The sequence below is a fragment of the Sebastes umbrosus genome, chromosome 16 (assembly GCF_015220745.1).
Source record: "Sebastes umbrosus isolate fSebUmb1 chromosome 16, fSebUmb1.pri, whole genome shotgun sequence".
Lineage (NCBI taxonomy): Eukaryota > Metazoa > Chordata > Actinopteri > Perciformes > Sebastidae > Sebastes > Sebastes umbrosus.
The window spans coordinates 5,992,211-6,012,405 of record NC_051284.1 but is presented as its reverse complement, the minus strand read 5'-3'; the positions used below and the strand labels follow the sequence as shown (position 1 = coordinate 6,012,405).

Sequence of the window (20,195 nt, the reverse complement as noted above, 5' to 3'; positions counted from 1 at the left end):
TTTGGTGTATTGGTGATGATGCCAGAGAAATATTTTACGAACAAAACAGGTGATTAACTGCGTTACCTGTTGTACTAAATAGTGTACACATGATCCCCACTCAAACTAACCACAATTACTTGTCTTGATATGTAGAGGACTGTTAAAAGTTAACGCAATAATGCATTTATTTGTTGAAATGCCACTAATTTCTTTAAACAACTTCTGATTTTTAGGTTGAAGCGGGCTCAGTTTGAAAGCAGAAGATACTGACATCCTATGAAACTAGAAAACCAAAGGAATCCATTGGTACCAACCATGTCATACTAGCTTGCCGCCGAGGAGGCTGAATAATGCTCCAAACTTACGCTAAATTTTGGCGAGGAAAAACTGGCATGGCCATTTTTAAAGGGGTCCCTTGACCTCTGACCTCAAGACATGTGAATAAAAATGGGTTCTATGGGTACCCATGAGTCTCCCCTTTACAGACATGCCCACTTCATGATAATCACATGCAGTTTGGGGCAAGTTACAGTATAGTCAAGTCAGCACACTGACACACTGACAGCTGTTGTTGCCTGTTGGGCTGCAGTTTGCCATGTTATGATTTGAGCATATTTTCTATGCTAAATGCAGTACTTGTGAGGGTTTATGGATGATATTTGTCATTGTTTTGTGTTGTTAATTGATTTCCAATAATAAATATATACATACATTTGCATAAAGCAGCATATTTTCCCACTCATGTGTTGGTAAGAGTCTTAAATACTTGACAATTCCATTTAAGGTACATTTGAACAAATACAAAATGTGTGATTAATTTGCGTTTTATCATGATTAACTATAGACAATCATGCGATTAATCGCGATTAAATATTTTAATCGTTTGACAGCCCTAGTAGAAATGCTAGTACAAATAAGAGTAGCCTATTGTACGCAGCTTTTTAAAGTGTTCAGTAGAGAAGCAAATGCATTTCTCATATCATGCCTTTCTCGCCACTCTCAGTTTTACAGACTTCTTCTTTTGATTTCCCTCACATCTCTCCAGCTCCCTGTTGCTGTCTTTCTACATGTGCTGAAGTATGAGCCATGTTCTCTCCTCTGTATCACTCCCTCAAACACCAGCCCAACCCACTCCCTGTAATGTTCAGCTCATGCATCACCTGCATACCAATTAGAGTTCAGGTCCCACATGGCTCATATTCAGGACTGAAAACCCAGCGGGGCTCCTGGCACATCAGCACCCCGGAGTCGAGATCTACCCTCGCTCTCTCTCTCTACAGAGAGCACTTAACAGCCAGCAGAGGGTTTCTCTGCAGCCCCCAGTCGCCTCCTAATGTGGAGCGCTGATTTCCGTCACAGCTTAGTCATCCAGGAGCCTGTGCTTTAAAGCCTGCTGTCTCTTTTTTTGTTGAAGAGCACGCTGTTAGCCCTGATCTAGGAGACCATCCCACCGCTCCTTGAGAGTGAAAGCCCAGTGATTGGAGTGTGGCTAGTGGGAAGAGGATGGCCTGACGTTAAGGCTGTTGAGGTACTCATCACCGGCACTTGTGCACCTGTGCTCGAAATCAATTGAGACATTTTAGGTATGGCTGAGGTCGTGCTTGCTGGAATTATCTGTCTTGATCTCTAATCTGCCAAAAGTGCTCTTATCTTAAGGAGAGTGGAACATGGAGTCTGTGTTGGTATGAAAACAAAATGATTAATACTGCACTTGAGCACACAGCTGCTTCCCACATACACAAGAATGCATTTTCAGTTTATGTATTATATGAGACAAAGATAATACCCAAGGTGAAAGGGACAGGTGTGTGCTGGTGGTCTAAAAACAACAATAAATTAGTAATTGTATTTTGACCCGCTTATCAACACTGTCAGCAGTTAAAGGCAATTAAGGTACTTTAAAAACCATTAGCGGCTGACTGCAGCAATTTGCGGCAAAAAGTGCAGTCTTCTGAGTCATATAACTCTGAACACACAGACATGATGCACATATTTTTAGATTTACATCAGTCATTTCAGATTGACTTGTCTATGATGATATCTACTTTGTCCATTGAAAATAGTGTCCATGAATCTGCTTAGAGATAAAAAAAAAAAAAAAAAATTATGCTCCCTGTCACTCAAGAATTTGCCTGAGAATTGTCACATTTTTAAATTTCTTTCAGTATTAAAGAAATCCAGTGATAGCTGTCTGTAAATCCATGGGAGCATGGCAAACTGGAGCTAATTTGGCATACTTTTTAGGCCCCCGTTCAGACAGGGATGCGTCGCTACAGGTGCAGTCACTTCAAAAAGGGCCCTTGCCAGAAGGCGTTAGGTAAAACAGCTGATGTGCCCGTGGAGCGGGGCTATGTGCTTAACCAGGCGATCAAATGTGATTAACGGGAAAATGTGGTCTCTCTCTCTCTCAAAGACAGTAGGTTCACAACATGAGATGTGAGTTCCCTCTTCCCTCTCACATACTCTGTAGCTCTCTCACAGTCCAACAGCTAACTAGCTAACCACTCTATGGCCACATCTATCAAGCCCCCAGGAGGTGCGCCAGGCTTTGAAGCAAATGTTCGTGGTGGCCAAACAGTGGTACTACACTTTCTGTGTCCGTCATGTGATGTCCCATAGACTTACATTGGGAAAGAGACATTTATTTGAGGTTAATCAACTTCCCTGTACGAACATTTGAATAGCCCTTATTTAAATCATTAGGCCCTAAAAGTTGTAAAATGCACTAATAGCAGAGTTATTTCCCTTCCTCCATTCATATGAATGAGACCCAGACTGAGGCTGGAGCGAGGGCTGGGAGGCGGAGTTAAAAGAAACAGTACTGCGCCTGCTCTATGGGCCCAATGGATGTGGAAAGATCGGCGGATGATCCAGGTACTTTATCACTCCAAGTCTTTTTTGCTTCATGCGCCACTGAGCAACTTTCATATATGAACAAGAGCCCGCCTACAACGCTGTATCCAGTTCTCTTTATATATCCTTGACATCTACCGACATCTAAATAGGAGGAAGGAAGTGGTAGGGTAGTAAAGCTCGCCTCTTACTTGATTTGATTGGCTGCCTGCGCCAAGTTTGACATTGATGAGCGGTGCGACTCCATGCCTGGCGCTGAAAAGTTTACAATACTTTAACTTTTATGCACATTTTAAAAAACACTACAAAAACTACAACTACCCTAGAAAAACACGACATGCGGCGCCACGGAGGAGCGCATGGCAGGTGTGCCGTACCATAGGAAAACAATGGTTTTGCGGGCGACGAGTTTCTAGCGATGCCTCTCCGTGTGATCAGGGCCTAGTGATGCAACTCTGCCAAAATGTAAACAAATATAGGCTAAGAAAACAGCACTGAAATTTTGTCTGAGAGGGGTCCCATGGACTTTGAAAATCTCTGATCTATATGATCATAGACATTTAAACCTGCTACAAGCAAAAAGGCTAAGCATATCAGGCTAATAGCTACTTACTTTATGGTACTTTGTGTATGTTTCTGATCCTGTAGAGGTCTGTTCTGTCTCAGAATCAGAACCCGTCATTTATTTCTCTGTGCAAAGTGTTGATTTTATCTCGCTTCATAAGTCAACAGTGGGTTATAAGGACACAGGTGCCAGGCAGCGTACACACCAGTGTAAACTCTGTATAGTCAAGTCAAGTCAATTTTATTTATACACCCCAATATCACAAATCACAAATGTGCCTCAGGGGACTCTACAATCTGTACAGCATACAACATCCTCTAGCCTTTACGACCCGCTCAGTGGATGAGGAAACACCCATTTAATGGGGAAAAAATGGAAGAAACCTCAGAAAGAGCAGCAGAGGAGGGATCCCTCTCCCAGGGCCGACATGAATGAATAAAATTTCAACAAGGCCCCTTCATATATTAAAATTGATACATATAATGTGAACATATATGAAAAGATGGATCCAGGAGGATGTCACGCAGCTTCCAGGTGTCGCCAAACAGAACAAGTCTGAGCCACACGACCTCCTCTCCAAACACTCTCACTATTACCCATCCAGAGATTAAGTGTTCTAGTGCGTTATGAGCACTACAGCCTCAGAGGCTACAGAGCTGCTGGTGTGGCTAAATAACCTTAATTACCATCATTAGACATCTGTGGCAAACATACTACATGTGTGTCGTAGTTCTATGTGCATATAACAAGGGTTCATCCTAGCATCTACAAGTTCAATTATACTAAAAGTTTATTCTCTGTAAAACAATCTTCCGTTCCTCATACTAGTCTTGCCTTTTCTTTGTAATCTAGAACCATTTAATTGGCGAGATCTCAAATGCTAATCAGAATCAGAGTCTTAATTTGTGCTTGATTAAAGGCAGGTGCAATTTGGAAGGTCAATCAGTAAGAAATGCAGACAAGGCTAATGCATTGCCTGCTAGTTAGAGTGACTACGCTCCAGGCTATTTTCCAATTGCTTTTTAGTTCTAACAAAATTAAACATCTGAATATAAGCCTAAGTGTAGTTATGATTAATTCACAACTCCTATATGCAATATACTAAAAGTGCTACTGTAACATCTAAAAAGGCTGCAAATGACCCTTGAACATTGTTTTAGTTTTAGTCGTTTCAAATCCAATTAATTTGGGAATAAAATATAAATGTTTATTACATACAGTATATAATTATTGTAACAAGCTTCATGCTAAATTGAAGCTCTTGGAAATGCTATCCCCCTTGTTAGCAAAATGACCAAAATGCATCCCCCACCATAGAATCTATGACCCAACCTTAGGTCTGAAATATCTAACTTACCTAACTGTGCTATGTACTGATAAATCCATGTCGCTGTCCATGGTGCTGAAGTAGCGGATTTGCAATCTGACTTTTTCTCGGAGTCCCACCCTTTTGTCAGTTTCGTCTGGGTTCCATAATATTCTCTATATAGCTAGGGTCCGTCCCCCCCATTCAAAATTAAGAAATTGCCTACTGCATATATCATTAGGGCAACAGTAAGTACTGTAGTTCTGCCCCAAGTTGTCACACAAATGATACTTGGCAGTTGATTGGATGAACCATCTGTCAATCAAACCCTTGCTGGCACCAGTCAGGAGAAGAACGAAAACATCTTCTCCGTCAAGAAAAGCCTTCAGTGCCATTCTTTGCTCTAATTTCTGATGATGCTAACCTTTTCAGGAGCCGCCATTGTTGTTTAGAACAAACATTCGCCTCTCCGTGTCGTCACACACACCTAAGCCACGCCCGTCGCAGCAGCAGCTCCTCACAGAACGCTGATTGGTCCCTGCTCTGGTTTGCTGCACACAAACGCATTACTTGAAGCCTGACAAGATGTTTTTTGTGTGATATGTGATCCTGCGATTCTTGCGTGATCTTGTGACATTGCGAGATTCTTACTTACTTACTTGACGAGCAGGCTTACAATACGCAGTGTTATCGGCTTGTCTGCGAGCCTCTGTGACCTATGGTTACCCATGACACCCTTCTATGCTGGTGTATCATTCCAGTTTGACTCAAACTAACGGGTCACTCTCAGTGAGCGTGGGCTGGCATGCTTTGTCTGGGTTTATCCCAATCAAAGGAAGGCGAGTGCAGTTTACAGCAATGTAATCAATCATGAGTAGTCTGAATCGAATTGAGAAAACAACTCAAATGTATAAATTAAGGGTGCGAGGGATGAGTAAAAGTTTAAGTTTGCCTCAAAACAAAGCTATATGTAAGTACTGCTAGAAAAGAGTTGTGGCTTCAACAGGAAACAGCGGAAGTTTGTTTCAACGCTTGAAATACAACCGTGTCACACAATATAGCCAAAAACAGACAATTGCACAAAGTCAATTACAAAAGTGTTTGCTAATGGCACTCCTTACCCTAAAATGTCCCACAGATAGATTACTTAGTGATTACCAAAGCCATAACCTGTCACATTGTGAAGATCGGGTCCTATTTGTAACAGTGCAATTGCAATTATTTTTCTTAAATGTTTTTTAGCTGCAGAAGTAAAAGCAGTCCAGCCACTAATCTCTTGTAAACCAGGGTAATGGGACCCTACTTGAGCCTAACCTTGCATTATATCAATGCTGAAGGGAAATAGCAACTAGTGCCTTGAAACTGAATTTCCCTGATGACCACATGGAAGAGATGCTCACACAGAGCCTCAAAGATGTGCTGGCAGCTTTTAACCTGGAGGAGGAGGAGAGTCTTGTGTGTGTGACAACGGTGCTAATGTGGTCAAAGCCATTGATCTCAACAAAAGCTGCTGGTTTTCAGCCATGGGCTGTACCTCCCTAGCATAGTTAATATAGACTGTATTCTAATTTTCAAATAAAAGAGCAGACTTGGAGGCCTCCACAGCACCAGAGGAGAGGTCCACAACAAGCAATTGCTATAATGTCCCAGAAGAAAGGCATTAGGAAACGTTTTCAAAGGAAATGACATACCTCCAAATGCTCCCACTTTTGTCTTTCAGGAGACAGTGTTAGTAAAGATTACCAGATACATGGTGTCCCCCTGTGATGGACAGTGAGGTAAATCCACTACTATGGTGGAAACAGGATGATGTGAATATGCCTCCAAGCCAGCACAGACAACACATTCTCACTCCCAACTCATCAAATGCCGCCGCTTTGTTAGTGCCCCTCGACATTGGAGACCGACGCACGGGGTACCTCTCTTGTGTTACTTTTGGACGGACCGGGGACGGCGTGTCAATATACGCTTGTTATATGCATAGTGTCCTTTCAAAATAAACTTCCGTTTTTACAGGACGTTAGTTTGAGTCAACACAACCACTTCATTTGGGTTAGGTAACAGTCATGGTTGATGTTAACTTCACTGACTAAGGACTCACGTGACTACCAAGTCACTGACGACTCACAGGACTGACGATAATGAGTCACGTGACTCACGGAATTGACGATACCAACGAATCATGCGACGAAAGACTGACGTGACAAAATAAGTCAACGTTACTTTTAGTTTCACACGGGACATGAACACCTGTCTCCTGGTTGAAAGTCTTGTGTTTGTTTGACCCATCCACCACCCCTACCACCCCTACCACCCCTACCACCCACCCTGAGCAGACTCTCACGCTATTACAGTTTTTCTCGATTGTTTACACACATTTTCTGAAAGCATGCCTCATACTCTCAGAACTCTACACACAAATCAAAAAACACACACACAATGGGCAAAACCCCTCAATTCTCCTGCAAAATGAAACTTTACATTCAAAACAATGTTATTTCTTCTCAAAATGGTATTTTGTTTTCAAATGACACACACACACCATCATATGAATAGACATTTATAAGAACCAGTTGAACACTGATGTGCTCAATGTAAAACACTATGATGAATGGAAAACACTTCTTCTCCATTCATCATAATGACTTAGGCCTTTTTTTTGTTCAGTGTTACACTTACTACAGACAGTACATACATAAGTGTGTTGTAAAATATTTTAGAATATTGTTTTTATACTCAGAACACACAAATACATGGTAACAAATATATTTTATTTTCCCCACAAAAACAATGTACACAGTGTACATCCCAACCAACACAAAGTTGCACATACAGTGGTCTTCATACAAAACAACAGAAGAATTTACTGTATACAGTTACAGTAAAAAAAACGAAAAAAAAAAACTATGCTGCATCCTCTCTTCTGTTTCGGTCTGGCCACAGCACCTCATCCACATCACAAGCAATGTTTTCCCTGGCCAAGCAGCGGGGGAAATATCGCTTAGCATGTCGAATCCAGCCATGAAAAGCATCAACTGATTGCTAATTGTTACACTGTGTGACAGGTGTTTGCCCATGTGATGAGTCAGTGTGCATAGTAGGGCAATTGACTTTAGAATTTTGAATGACAGTGTGTTCCTTGTGAAAACGAGATTTTCTTCATGAAAATTGTGCCAAATGCAGAGAATTGTGTGTAGTGTTTTGAAAAAAGTGAACTGCAATTTGAGTGTAAAGCAGGAATTGTGCTTGTAGTTTAGCAGAATTGGTTCAGGGGGTTGGTGCATGAGTTACATGTTGTGGTCATTGTGTGTCAAGTACCAGTATTTGTGTGTAAACAATTGAGAAAAACTGTAATACTACATCACTTGCTCCGTCGAATAACGCCGCGGGTGGGTTTACACTGGAGTTATTTGAAAGCCCGGTTCATCACATACTTTGATCAAACGATCAAACTAGACAGCGCTGATCAAACATGAATCAATATTCTGTTACTGTAATGCCTATTTCTCTCCTCAAATGTTTTCAGAAACATCTTGTAGTGTACTGTTTAGCTGTAAAATGAGAACTACTCATCTTTGAACTGACTAATGCATTGAATATACTGTAGTAGCTGTGAATTGTCAACATTTTCTTTATTTAATTTAGACTACAAGCACAATATACCCAAACAAATTTAACTCTCTGAGAGAGGAGTAAAACATAGTTACAAAATGTGTTCAGAGCTCCAGCCTGGATGCTCAACAAAGTGACTTATCCCAGCCTGTTGGCAGCTTGCTATTCAGGCTCTGTGGAGTGAAGTCTCATATGGATGCTGTGCTTAATTTCCACAGCGGTAGAACGAAGGGGGGTTGATGGTACTGTGATATAAATTAGTTTACATTCAGAGATTTCTGACTTCTCCTGTCGTATTGATCCTCTTGTTTATTTGTACATGCTCATGTTATTGGTCTGATATTTCCAACATCTTTTGGAAGGCAGCATCATGTTCATGCATTTGATTGACTCATGGTTGGCAACGTGGCAACGGATGGAGTCAATTGGACTCAAGAGATGAGATTATTTCATGATGCTCACTGCGATCCTGTTTTACAGGCCAAGAGCTGTAAAACAATCCGCCTCCCCATCAACACCGTGACCATCAGATCGTCAGATTCCTTCATCCACCTACCGGCTCTTCAGTATCAGCCACATCTGAGCTCACGGAGGGAATCTTTTACCGTCTTCATGGGTGTGCATTTTAGGAAAAAAACATTTTATTGGGATTTTACATGAGCTTTGTGTTTATATTGTTATCTACACTGAATGTATGAAAAATCACCTAAAACATTTGATGCTAGGGAAAAAGCCATTTATATGTTGTACTCAATTGCCATTAATCGCATGATTGCACATCGTTAATCGTGATTAATCGTAAAAAAAGTATAAATAATACAAAAAAATATTTGTATCTGTTCAAAATGTACCTTAAAGGAAGTATTTAATACTTTTATCAACGGAGTGGGCAAATATGCTTGCTTTATGCAAATGTATGGATATATTAATTGTTGGAAATCAGTTAACAACACAAAACAATGACTATGACTTGCCCCCAAACTGCATGTGATTATCACAAAGTGGGCATGTCTGTAAAGGGGAGACTCGTGGGTACGCATAGAATCTATTTTCATTCACATATCTTGAGGTCAGAGGTCAAGGGACCCCTTTGAAAATGGCCATGACAGTTTTTACTCGCCAAATTTTTAATCAATTTGGAGCATTTTTCAACCTCCTTCGAGCTAGTATGACATGGTTGGTACCAATGGATTCCTTAGGTTTTTCTAGTTTCATATGATGCCAGTATCTTCACTCTGGGCTGCACAATATTGTTTTATTATCATCATTGCAATGTCAATTTGCACACTATTGTACTTTGTATATAGTAACAATGTAATTACATTTTGTCTGTAGGCGCTATTTTGACTGATATGCGCCATGCCGTTAACTCTCTGGCCAAACAGACAGATCCCTCAGCGTTAGGCATCGTCTGACTGGTCCGAGTGATCTGCATGCCTGCAAGTGAGGTTTATTGGACTAGTGCCGCTGTACTCTGCATGGTTTAAGGAGGAAAGGGTGACAAGATGAGTGCAGACGAAAGTGTGCCTGCCAGAGAGGAACAGGTGCCTAAAAAAAGCATGTCAGCCATCTGGCAATATTTTGGATGCAGGAGAGACGACGTGGCAAAAGCACAGTATGTGCAAGTCAAGAACTAAGAACACTGTAATATCTGTTTATTTATCACAAGTAACATTGTTATCGCGATATATTCAATGTTATTGCATATGTTCCTCCTATTGTGCAGCCCTGATATATATATATATATGTATATATATATATATATATATACATATGTTTAATATGACAGTATAAAATGATACAGGGTCCATGGCTATTCTCAAGGCATGATAAGAAATTATGTGTAAGGTTCTCTTACACATCATACACCTCTTTAAATATGTTTGTGCGCTTTCGACTTAAGGTAGACAATATAAATCTTAGAGGTATGAAATAAATTAAACTGTTTTCTAGTAATTATTTAAATAGATTTTCATAATGGATATGGTCACCAATGCATTCTGGTGACTTTTAAAGAATACAAATGACAAAATGATAAGTTTAATCTTCTATACTTCAATTTTACTTTTAATTCTCAGGAAAGAATACAGAATAATTTGCCCCTTGTGAACTTGCGTGAATCTCTGGCATAAACTAATATTCATCCGTTTTTATTCGTTCATTCATTACTTTTTTGCCCCTGCTAGAGTATTTCATTGTCTAGGTACTCTTCATTTCGCTCACTCACTGAAGGAACCACTGCGTTCTGAAACCCGTTAATTATAAATTGAATTGCTTGCGCAGCACCACGACAGCTTTTTGTTGCATCAGGCAAAGCCCAACTTCAGTTTCTCGGGAAAATCGGGAGGCAAGTATGTCACCATACTTCGTTGAAGTATAGCTGGGCAGGCCGCGCGTGCTTTTAGTGCATATTCGTGCATATTCGTGCATGTGAGCGTGCCATACTGGTTAGCTCACGGCCGCCGCTCTGCACTGCTCTCATATGGCGGTTACAGCTGATAACACCGTCCCGACCAACAGCGCCATTGCGGAAGCACAACACCCACCCTCCGGTTCCCCCTCAGGATAACACTGTTAGCTCTGTCAGCAGTGTTGCCGTTGTTTTCACTTTTAGGGCTGTTAGCACCGTTAGCTGCCAGCCCTTGCCATGTTGAGAGCCGTGCGGAGGCAATATAAATGCTCCCAATCTCGCTTCCGAATCATTTGTAGTTTGCGATGTTTACTCTCCAGAGTCCAACCACATGTGCAAGAGCTCCACTGGAGAAACTAGAGAGCAGTGGATGTAAACTCACTAGTCCACAGCAAACACACAGTGTAATTGATGAAACTTCACTTACAACTAGCCCTGCTCCGCCTGTGATGTATGGGGATGTTTCACACTACCCAAGCTGTGCTCCTCTCTCCTCTGCTTGATATCACATATATATAGGCTGAATTTCTGAGTGTGTTGGCGTTTTTTTGGGGGTTTTTTTCACGTCTGCTGCAGTTTGTTTCTTGGCACCGGTTATCTTTCTGCTAGCTTATGAGGAGCACCTCTAAACTGTCTGAGTGTGTGCCAGGCATTTGGAGAGGTGCCTAAAGTGGCAGCACGCCGATTCCAGCCCCCCTGGGCTTCGCCTGTATTTGATATGCTACATCAGGCGCCTTGCAGTCGGCCATGCGTTCACAGGGCAAGCTATGGGACCAGAACTGTCCTTCCTGTGTTCTGACAAGGCCTTCCTCAGGGCTGGTAAACAAGTCTGCTTGTTAGTGGTGCTATTGTAAGCTTTCTGTCGGAGATGTAGGAAACAAAAACCTGCTCCCGCCTCCTTTATCCCACAGGCGAGTCGTTTTCAGAAGCTATACCTGTGCTCGTAGCGGCTTCACCGTGCTCTAATTTATGAAATCCTTTATTTCTCCGCCGAAAAAGTTTATCATTCCAACTTTTGCAGAGCAAGTGTCTCTGCTGCACTTTTTTCTCATCACACCAAAGTATTCCTTTAAGACCTAAGGGAATGCACCTAGTTAGTTAAGAGCAACATGGAAATATACTGCTACTGCTTTCAAGGCAGGGAAAGCTTTCTTCTGTGCCCCAATTTAAACCTCCATGAATAATGGATGTATTTATCAAGAAACTATAACTCCGGCTAGGGAGAAATGATGCATGTTTTCTACATAGTGTGTATTCAAATTATTGAACGTTTCACAGTTATTGAATGTGGGGCTGCTTAATATATCCTTTATGGCAAAAAAAAACAGTTTACAAAGAGCTTTACAGACATAAGGAAAGACAAAAACGCAGTGCCATTAAGAGATGCAATAAAACTAATAAAACACTAGCTCTTAAAAAAAGGAGCCTTTAAAGAACTTTTTTAAAATAGAAACTAACTACTACCTTCTCCAGCCTTTCCCTGGGGACGGTCATCAGCAGCTGGCAGACTGCAGACTATGAGTAGGATGGGACGAGTTCTATCAGTGCTTTAAAACAATAGTCATTCAAAGTCTTTACATTCTGTGAATAACTCTCTTGACACCAAAATGTTCATAGTTAGTGGTGGAGTCCGCCATTCCTGCACAGGATTCAAAGTGCCTTGATGCACAAAAAACTATAATATGCATGTAATTCAGCGTTACTGATTGTAATTTCATCCAATTGATATTAGTGCTGTGTATTGGCAAGAATCTGGCGATATAATTTGTATTATGATACAGGGGTTATGATTCAATATATTGTGATATATTGCGATACTATATGCAAGGCTATATATTGCGATTTTTAAAAATATAATTTTAGGAAGACTATTACAGTATAAATAACACACAGTCATATGCATACAATCTGAGAATCAAAATGTAACATCCAACATCATATAGCAGTATTTTGGGGGCACATACACTGAGAGGGCGCATCTTTTTACCAAGAAAATAAAGTATTGACTGAGCTAATCTTTGCATGTAAACTATTAATTAAAAATGTATACAGCATTTTTGAGAATCGATTCAGTATCGAAAAACACAATATTGCCATCCGATATATTCAATATTTTCTTACACCACTAATTGACATCACTGTTTACCGTTCACACCTACAGCCGTATCAGAGCTGCTGGCACACACTTAAAGTATTCAACTGGTGAAACATGGGGGGACTTTTATTGTATAGCGGGTACGTTTTCCACTTTTGACCTACTGGACTGACAAGGAAGATGTGCAGGGTCAAGAATTGAAACAATTAAAAATAAATATATATATATATATAATTCAATAAAATGTCTGATTTTCCTTAGCACTAAAAGGCCAATTAAAATAGTTTAATCTCTTAAAAAAAAAAAAGTAACACCTTAAAGGTGCTATTGATAACATTCAGCAATTAGAAGTCATGCCTTGTTAGAAGCCTTGTTAGAAGTGGGAACCGAACGTCAGATATCTTACACAAATGTAAACAAAACATTAATTTTGGACCCGCCAACATTTTTTAAATGATTAAATCACACTCATAATTTTTTTTTTCAGAAAAAGCGATTTTATTTGGCACCTTTCTAAAGGCTCTGTGATTGTATTATTTTTCAAAAAAATATTCATCTGCATAAAAATGTTATCAACACCTTTTAATTAAGTTATTGAGTAATATTGAATGCCCCACTGGATAGTAAAATACTGAGAAATACTTAAGAAACTGAAATGGCTCTAATGCTGGCAACTTTCTTATCCTCCCACAAAAAAAATCATTTTTTCCTCCTCTGCTTTTGGCAGTGTGCAGTGAGTGAACAATCTATACCACATACTGACACATCTGGGAGAGTATTTTGCATAACAATAGCAAATTGCGCTGAACATTGTGTTGTTTTTTTTCTCAAAAATGGTGTTTATATTTCTGTGAAATTGTGATGAAATAATCACCCTCCCTGGAGCTCTGATGTTTGTCAGCAACAGCTTCAGAAATAATGAGCACCACACACACACATACACAACCCCCCCCCCCACACACACACACACACACACGCGGCACATCCACCCCTGTGTCATTATTAGATTCTTACTGAATTGTTCCGGCTCAAATAGATGTCAAAAACTGCTTTTAATGCCGGAGTTCTTTTTTTTTTATTCAGACAGGGCATTATTTGTCAAATGTTAAAAAACTGCCATTTAATAATTTCTTTCTAGTTCTGAAAACAAGTCATTTTGACAGGAAGGACTTTCATCACAGTTTAGAACTGTTCAGGAGCCTTACAGTAAAACTTTAAAACTATAATAGGCAGATGCATTGAAGGAAAAAGGTTCTATGATTTAGCAAGTGGCTTGTAATCCATGAGATGAAGTAGAAAAGCCCCTGAAGCAAGCGCGGTGGAGCTCTACAGATGGAGAAATAAGAGGAGGCCAGATGACAATGCTTTAAAGCGACAAGAAAAAAAATGAATTCAGCCTATTTCGCAAGGTGCTGTTTATTGGCAATTATAGTCGAGTGCTTTAGAGAGTCTGTGCGTGGAAGTGAGAGTGACACCACTTCACTTCTCTTCAGGAGAGGATAAACACGGCTGAGGTGAATGTGAGGGCTGTTCAGTCAAAACCACTATCCACATTTCTCAGACTTACAGTTGTCGTAGGCTCATTAAAATGAAAGGAACAAACCGCAGCAACATCGGGGTTTTCACCGGCTTACAAACTAATATATGAACTGTGCTCTGTCCCCTACTACAGCTTTACGCATACCCAAAACAGCACTAAACACACCGTCAGTGGCAATACACACTGACAAACAGCCCACAATTTAAGTAGAATTGTACACGTCTATGGTAGTTCATCACTTGCAGCTATTTAATTGAAAAAAATAATAATAAATAAATAAATAAAGGAATTATTCGACAGTCCACTGTCATGTTTGAATCAGAATCAGAATCAGAAATACTTTTATTTTGGAAATTGGATTGTAACAGTTGCTCTTATATAAACATAAAGAAATCGTAGAAAATAGATATAAAGGAGTACGTAATATGTAGGTAATGATACAATATAAACACAATATATATGTAAAGAAATATAAGTAAGTACAACGCATTCACGTAATCAATCTTCTGGAGGTCGTAGTGGGCTCAGTTTTAAAACTATAGAGTGAAGATACTGGTATCATATGAAATTAGAAAACCTAAAGAATCCATTGGTACCAACCATAATAGCTCATCGCGAAGGAGGACGAATAGCGTTCCAAACTTTCGCTAAATTAAGGCAAGGAAAAACTGCCATGGTCACTTTCAAAGGGGTCCCTTGACCTCTGACCTCAAGATATGTGAATGAAAATGGGTTCTATGGGTACCCACGAGTCTCCCCTTTACAGACATGCCCACTTTATGATAATCACATGCAGTTTGGGGCAAGTCATAGTCAAGTCAGCACACTGACACACTGACAGCTGTTGTTATGCTAAATGTAGTACCTGTGAGGGTTTTCTGGACAATATGTGACATTGTTTTGTGTGGTTAATTGATTTCCAATAATAAATATATGCATACATTTGCATAAAGCAAGCATAATTGCCCACTCCCATGTTGATAAGAGTATTAAATACTTGACAAAAAAGGTACATTTTGAACAGATTAAAAAATGTGTGATTAATTTTGATTAATCACAATTAAATATTTGAATCGATTGACAGCCCTAGTAAGTATTAAAATAAAAAAATAAGAAAATGAGAATATAAAAAATATGAAATATGTACACATATTTGCATCAAGACGTGCAATATATAGCATATAACCACAGTGCAAATAAGTAAATACAAAATATCTATTGAGTGTGTCAAATATATATGCCAGAATGGTATAAATAAGAATTGAATAAGAATATTTTTTAAATGTACAGTAATGTAAAGTAAGGTATTTTGGAGCCAGCCTCAAGTGGCCATGTGAGGAACTGCAGTTTCTGGCACTTCTGCCTATAGCTTCATTTCTCAGCCCCGGAGTTGCTCAGTAAATGTTCAGCATATGTAGATGTTCAGTCAAGTTCAATATAGGTGGCTTTTATATACAGCAGCATAAAGAAAGTCATATATGAAACAAAAATTGTATTGTAGACGTAATTTAAATTAATGACTCGATGATATCTTTCCCTTCAGACTTGAAAAGTCCCAAGAAGAAAATGAAAAATGAGGTTTGTGAAGTTAACCGACAGCCCGGCGAGGTCTGTCCCTTTTGTACCAGTCAGCTGCTGTATAGCCTCACCACTGGGCATAATGCCACTGTCCTCATCTGGATCGCTGCCAGAGACTGGCACATCCCCAGTGAGGAGGCAGCAGTTTAGGAAAGAGCACACCCTCCTCGCTCCTCTCCTCAGACCTTCCCATTCTCTCAGCTGGCTGCAATGCACCATTTAAGGGGACAGTTTTAAATCAAACCACTTTCTTTAACTTTCTTCCACGGCTCTCTGGGAGGATGTAATGGCATTGTACTGCTTCATGATCTCCTTCCATATATCATCTTTTTGTGGGGCCATAATACCACTGCTGCTTTTTTTTCCCCTCCCCGCAGCTCTGAGCATTGTCTCCATTTCTATATCGCCGAAGCTCTTCTGTTTAACTTTTTCACCACCGCCACTTTCGTCCAGAGGATTATGAAGTTTCTGAGGCGGTGCCATTATGTTAATTCATGTTAATTAAACTTCTGTGCATGCAGTTGCCATTTAGAGGGAATTGGGATTCATCGACATACTGTATGCATGCGTATAGGCTGCTGCTGCATAATCAAATATAACATACCAATTTCCACAGTGTGAACATTTCATATGAGCAATTCCGCTCACAACATTATGAATGTTTTATGATTAAGATGCATCGTCTGACACTTTCTCTCATGTTGTGCAATTCATGAGTCTATTTGTGAGGGGACTGCTTTCCATTGGATATTCATAGAGTAAAAGCTTTTTGCAAGGACATACAGCATGTGGATAACAATGTCACTCGCACAGGCGGAGGAAAAACAGAAATGTGGCGAGAAGCTTTGAGTAGCCAGAAAAGACTTAAATTCAACAACAAACTAGGATCACTTCATATGAAGCATTCACAGGAACACGTTCTTGCAGGCGTCGTGACCACAAAACCAAAAGGGTTTGTATCAATATTATTTAATACAGCAGTGTATGTTTGTTTGTTTTTTTACTTGAAAGCAGTTGGTGAACAACACGTGATAATTCGTAGTGTAAAAGATAGAGTAGTAGTAATAGTACAATAGAGAGTTAACTATTTAGTGTGTGTTACATGGGGATGTGAGTGAGCAAACGACACATTCTCACTCCCAGCTCATCAAATACCGCCGCTTGGTCAGTGCCCCTCGACATCGGAGACCGACGCGTGGGGTACCTCTCTTGTGTTACTTCCCAACGTGTCAGGGACGGCGTGTCAAAATATGCTTGTTACAAGCATAATGTCCTTTCAAAATAAACTTCACAGGAAGTTAGGTTTAGGTCGCGGCCGTGGTTGACGTTAACTTCACTGACTACTGACTCATGGGACTGATGATACCGATGAGTCACATGACCAATAGCTGACGTGACATAATAAGTCAATGTTACTTTTAGTTTCACACGGGACACCGATCTTCTGGTCGAAAGTCTAGTGTTTGCTTGACCCGCCCGCCATTAGGGGACTCTAACACTATTAAAGGGACTGTTTGAAAGAATCAGAAATTGGTTGTAACAGCGACACCTGGGGCCGTTAGGTCAACGAAAGTCAGCGTCCTGTTGCTCGCGCTCGCCCGTGTGCACGCGCTACCTGAATGTAAGCGAGCATGCATCAAAACAGTGAGGCGACACACGTCAGCAAAAACCACAATATCACTCTATATTTCACCTGCTTGGCAGTAATGTTAGCTGATCAGACGAAGGTCTCTCCATGAATCACTGCTGATCCTAGTGTTGGCTTTTCCTGCTTCAGCCTCCCGACTGCGGCCGGAGGGAACAGGGGAGACACCGGCACCCAGTCGGAGACGATAACGTTTCTTGCTGAAGAGCCCCGTCACTTCGCAAGACACGCAAATACTCTGTTGGTCTGGAGGAGCTGCAGCATTTATTTCTGCACAAACGTCCACTGTACATTCACTAGATATTCTCAGAGCTAAACTAACTCTACTGCAGTGTGTAGTGTGCGCGCATGCATGTGAGGTGGAGCAAGCTGTGAGTGCAGGCAGGCAGGCAGAGGAGCAGAGGAGCAGAGACTCCGGTCCTGGAGACCAAAGCTACGGTCTCCCCCGCGCCCTCCGACCACGGCCAACACTGTTTTGCAAGACGGGCTTCACTAGATAGAACTTTGCGGTTTTGGTGCCTCTGTGTAGTTTGTGTTGAAGTCTGAGTCTGAACAGCGTAGCCACACCCTGATTGATTCATACGTGTAAGAAGTTACAAACAGTGCCTTTAATACAACGTCACTTGCTCTGACCGTCAAATAACGCTGTGGGTGGGTTTACACTGGAGTAAGCTGAAAACCCGGTTTGTCCTGTACTGTTGCTAAAGGGTGCCTCCGTGCATCGTTTTCCGATGCCGAGGGGGACTGACCAAACAGCGTTTTTTGATAAGTTGGGAATGAGAACTGGTTGTCCCTCCTGCCCGCTCGGTGTGCGTCTTTTCTTCTTTAAGCTACGTCACCACAGTCCTGGCGCACTTTCTCTGAGCATTTACAGTTGCCGGGGATGAGTTTACATTATAGTTAATGGAACGCCCGGTGCGTTTATACCGCAGCTAAAGGGTGCCTTCTGCGGCGGTAACACACACCGACAGCCTTGATAAAGCCTCGGTATTTAACACCCTGAGAATGAGAACGAGAACAAGTTCACATTGCTGAGCAAATATCACTTTTTGGTGTGACAGCCACTCACCGAAATACTTAAAAAATGCTCAATGCGTGAAAATGACCGCCTCTGACATTACTTTTTCTATTCCAGAACATTTAAGAGAGGCATCAGAACACACATCAGGCATCATGCATTTGTAACGCAGGTGCACATCCTGTTTATAACCTTGATCATCTGCTCTCCCCCTCCAGTATCTCAACAACAACATTAACTCCAGCAAAAAAACCTGTGCAAGTTAATACACTGTTGCTTGAAATTCAATTTATACTTTGTTGTCATAAATCTGCTCACTGAGGCCCACGTTATTGATTTGGGTTCACCATTACCTCTCGTAATGAAACTTATGAAATATTACTACATTGCAGTAATCTGCTATTTAGTAGAAAAACTGCACAGGAAATCCATACAAATGAACATAAGTCTTTGAAGCACTTAGAGCAAATAGAAGAAGATGCCAATATTACTTTGCATTCTAATTCGTGAATCTATGCCGTTGAGTCATTACCACCAATATGCATGTAGCATGAGAACCCAGTGAGATTTATTAGCATAATAAAATTACATTAGCTGCTGTCACCTGAGACTTTATTTACCGCATTAATTAGCTTATTTTTTCCCATTTACTTTTGCAGCCCAGGGACATATTCTGCTCCCTCAACCCATATGGCATTTTGTGCTGACATCACACCTCTGACTTGTGGCTGTGCAATTACTACAAGTCAGTGATTTCCACTGCTCCATTGGTATGCAGGACTTTTGCTTAGAGTGATGACCATCTGTTTTTAACTCAGCCTGTTGTGATTATATGTGGAATAAAACTCCAGGCTAAGATATGTCGATATATCAATTGCTGCAGCGCGGAACAAGTGTGGGAGTTGTTTTCTTATCTCACTCGCTGTAACATATAGCAGAACAGTCATAGCAATCTGTTGAGAGCAGATAGGAGCCTGTCCTTTTCATGTGCAACAGGCATGACGTGCTCGTACTGTATCAATATGGATGATTCACAATTCTGGCACGTCATTGGCTGCCCCGTCTTTGATGGCAGTCCTACAGCTCTTTGTGTATTCATGGTGAGTTAGTTTGAATCAAAATCAAAGGACGCATCCAGTGATCTGTCAAGTTCCATTATCGTTTCTCATTGTGATGATTAGAACTAGAGCGGGAAAGAGAAGACGGCTAATTGTGCACAAATATGTTCTCTATGTGTGTCGGCCCGTTAAGGGAGATGGATTCCTTGTTTAGGGATACATTTGCAATATCAAGGCAGGTAGTTTGATTAGTCTGTTGGAACATTTGTTCAACTTTTTTTAGGGGCCTGAGCACATACTATTGTATTTCAGGGAATAATTTTTTATTGTTACAACAAAGGAAACAATTGGTTCAACCTTGTGACCAGAAACATATGCAAAGAACCCCATACCTGAGAGTTAGTTTGTGAAGCAAAATTTTTTTTTTTAATTTAGTATTAGGGCTTTCAATTGATTCAAATATTTAATTGCGATTAATCTTATGATTGTCCGTAGTTAATCACAATGAATTGCACATTTTTTATCTGTTCAAA

At 40.6% G+C, this 20,195-nt stretch overlaps 1 long non-coding RNA gene across 1 annotated transcript; it reads left to right on the top strand.

Annotated features, from left to right (window-relative positions):
- Positions 1 to 10,793: 10,793 nt before the first annotated feature.
- Positions 10,794 to 12,849, top strand: LOC119474724. Its single transcript, XR_005203630.1, has 3 exons — positions 10,794 to 10,806; positions 11,752 to 11,756; positions 12,720 to 12,849. It is a non-coding gene; the product is annotated as an uncharacterized LOC119474724 (long non-coding RNA).
- Positions 12,850 to 20,195: the final 7,346 nt, after the last annotated feature.